Raw genomic sequence first — 4055 nt, forward strand, 5'->3', positions numbered from 1 at the left:
TACAGAGTCCTGATGACTCCTAACTTGTGCTCCAAAGGGTGATGGGAGTCAAACTGCAAATACTGGTCTGTGTGGGTGGGTTTGCGGTACACCTCAGTTTGCAAATGTCCTCTATCAGAGACCGAGACCTCACAGTCCAAGAAAGCCAACCTGCCATTTTTTACATCTTCTCGTGTGAACTTGATGTATTTATCCACAGAGTTGATGTGGTCAGTAAAATGTTGGACTTCCTGAGATTTAATTTTAACCCAGGTGTCGTCATCATACCTGAACCAATGACTTGGTGGTGTCCCTGAAAAGGACGTCAAGGCTCTCTTTTCTACCTCCTCCATGTACAGGTTGGCAACAATAGGAGAAACTGGAGACCCCATAGCACACCCATGTTTCTGCCTATAATATTGCTCCCCATATGTGAAGTAGGTTGACTGCAGGCACAGTTTCAAGAGTTGACACAGTTGTTCTGTGGAAAGCGTGGTCCTGCTGCTCAGAGTGGTGTCTGATTTTAATTTTAAACTGACCACTTCTACTGCATCATCAACAGGAATGCACGTAAAGAGTGATGTGACATCAAAAGAGACCATTGTTTCATCAGTCTCCATGATGACATCCCTCACCTTATCCACAAAGTCCATGGTGTTCTGTATGTGGTGTTCTGAGCTGCCAACTAAAGGGATGAGTACAGACGCCAGATATTTGGAAACATTGTAAGTGACAGAGTTAATCATGCTAACGATTGGTCTTAAAGGTACACCTTGTTTGTGGATTTTAGGTAAACCATACAGACTAGGTGTGGCTTCCCCTGGGTACAGTCTGTGGTACAGAAAACGGTCAATAGCCTTGTCCTGCTCCAAAATTTTCAGGCAATCTATTAACTTTTTCTTGTAACCACTTCCTGGATCTCTTTTCAGATGTTCATAAGTGTTTAAGTCACTAAGGAGTGTCATAACTTTCTCATGATAGTCTTTCTGGTTCAAAATCACTGTGCACCTTCGGGAGTATCAGAAAAACTGAGACGTTTATTTTCTAAACATAACGTCCCAGTGGCTTTTAAACCCCAAAATACATTACGGCAAAGACTGGTTCATCCCAAAGATCCAGTCCCCCGGCACAAACAGAGTAATGTTGTGTATGTTGTTCAGTGTCAGGAGGGCTGTGATCAGTCTTACATCGGGGAAACAAAACAGCCACTGGCCAAAAGGATGGCCCAGCACAGAAGATCAACATCATCAGGCCAGGACTCTGCGGTCTACACTCATCTCCAGGCCAGCGGTCACTCTTTCAGGGATGAAGATGTTCACATCCTGGACAGAGAGGAACGATGGTTTGAGAGAGGAGTAAAGGAGGCCATCTTTGTGAAAAGAAATCGTCCATCATTAAACAGGGGTGGAGGCCTCCGGGTTCAACTGTCCCTCTCTTACAATGCTGTGATTGCTAGGTATCACTCAGCCTCCTGTGAATAGTAAACAGCCATCAGTGTGCTAATGATCCATTGTTAGGCTGATGGTCCTTCTTGAGCATGTGATCAGCTGGTTTTGGTTGTCAGCAGCAAAACTGGTTGATCCACTCTGAGAAGGTGCTATTTAAGAGACTGAGCTGAAAACAGCACCTCAGACTGAGGAAGTCTCTCGGATGAGAGACGAAACGTTTCTACATTTTTTGTTGATTTGCTTTGTTTTTTTTTTATTTTTTATTTTTGAACGTCCAGAGGACCAGATTTAACTTTTTTTAGATTTTTCTACCTGGATTATTGAGCATGCATCAGGATAAGTGTAACAACTAAAAGTAATTTGTGTATTTGAAACAAACTCAGCTAATTCTGATTCTGATGTCACCAAATGTCTCAGGAACATGTTTAGACTGTGTCGCTTCACATCCCAAAAACACATGATATAAAGAAAAGAAAAAAAAAACTCCCTCTTTCATGTCGCACTAAGTTTGATTTATTTTGTTTTGAAGTGAAGTTAAGTTTTCTAATTATAAGTAATCACTTTACAGCTGTCAACAGGTGTATTATATGTGGTAAGAAATATTTCTGATGATAACTGGACAGAATAATCAAACGTTTAATCATTTATTCAGACATTTTTTAGTTATTTTTAATTATTGTTTTGAAGCTGTTTCCTCGTCTGATGTATTAGTTACATGTGTAATCATGGACAGAGCAGTATTTCTCAGTTTTTTATTCTTTTTATACCAAATGTGCTACTGCTGTGCTGACAGGCACCATAATTATTGTCCATCAATTGTTTCCTCTTTTACATATTCAGTTTTCCACATTTCCTCAACTTTCAGGATTACCAGAGCTGGATGGTATTTTTTTTTATCTTGTATTACATAACAAGAAAAGAAAAAGCAACTTTGGCATTTGATATATAAAGTGTTTGGACTACCGTATTTTTCGAACTATAAGGCACACTTAAAATCCTTTAATTTTCTCAAAAATAAACAGCTAGCCTTATAATCAGGTGCAACTTATGTATTAATTCTGGTTGTGCTTACTGACCTCGAACCAATTTTATGTGGTTATTGTGAATGAGTTGAACAAAGTTTGACTTATCTGACTGTTTTGTTTCGTTTAATGCGCCTTATAATCCGGTGCGCCTTATGTATGAAAACAGACCCGTTCATTAATATTGCGCCTTATAGTCCAAAGAATACGGTAATAGAATATTGGGTTTAAAAGGTTCGCCACCACTTAAAGTACCGGAGGCAGAAGGATTATACAGCCAACATAAAATGTTGCTAAAGCAAGAAATCCAAAAGCAAAACCCCAAACAAGATTGAGATCAAACCAAGGAGGGCAAATGAGACCGACTGTCAAAAGCAGGAACCGAGAAGACATCAAGAGAAGATCTGAACAGAGTGCAGAAACTGTTCGGTTCAAAAAGCTGAGCAAGGGGCGACGTGAGAGACTGGAGACAAAACAGGATTAATAAATACACCTAAATACACGACATGCAGCACGTAAACCATGAAACATCAGTTAAACTAAAAGAAATGAAAGAATGAACACAACAAAAGTGAGCACAACCAAACCAGGGAGACACAAACAGAACATGACATCAAAACACTAAAAAACTCACACTGAAACAAAACCCCAAAACCCATTGAAGCTCCATTTTATTTATTTTACTTCCCTCAACCAGTCAAAAGATTGAGGAAACTTGATTTAAAAACTTAACCCTGACATGAGTACTCCGATAAAACCCACATGCAAACTCCTCGCAGAAAGGCCTCATGGGAGTCGAACCTCCCTGTGCCAACCAACCGCTCCACCGTGCAGCCTTTAACGCTCGTTATCCTGCGTCACCGTGAAAATCAAACCACTCACTCTCAAATTAAACCCCTGCTGAGTTAAAGATTTTAACTAATTCCAAACAGTGAGGTGAGCTTTAAAATGAGGTGTCTCGGAGAGTTGATTGTACGGCAGGTTGGTGCAAAATTGATGTTTGAACAGTTCATATTGTGTAGAAATACATACAAAACAACATCCAGAGGCCTGGATCTGTACTTAGAGGGCAGTAATTGTATACATGCAACATCTAATGTATGTTTTTAGTGTCCTCGTGTCATGTTTAGTGTGCATTTGCGTGTGTGTCTCAGTCGTAACAACCACACATTCTTAAATGGCTCTGTCTGATCACAGCAGACACAAACATCTAACCAACCAGACGCTCCACACGTCAGATTACCTGACCCGTGTGGACCAATGAGCACCCAGAATCTAAACTGTGTTTACTTTAATTGTGAAGCGCATGTTTAAGACTTCTTAATAACCCGATGAGTTTCAGACAGTTGAAAATCAGGACTGACGGCTCCGACGGGCCAAAGAGCTTAAATCGCACAAGCTCCAACAGTCCCCGCTCGTTGCAGGAAAACATTTTAATTTACTTGAATAAAGAGATTTAGAGCCGCATGTTTCTTTTTTTTTCTTAACATGTATTAATTCTGGAGGCTTTGTTTTAGCATGTGATGGGTTTTCACATGAATATCACACATGATGGAACTTCCTCTGCAGCAAAACCAAAAGCACACGCTCCCTTCTGCTCATGTCT

The sequence above is a fragment of the Nematolebias whitei genome, chromosome 3, assembly GCF_014905685.2.
Source record: "Nematolebias whitei isolate Nwh7 chromosome 3, NemWhi1, whole genome shotgun sequence".
Lineage (NCBI taxonomy): Eukaryota > Metazoa > Chordata > Actinopteri > Cyprinodontiformes > Rivulidae > Nematolebias > Nematolebias whitei.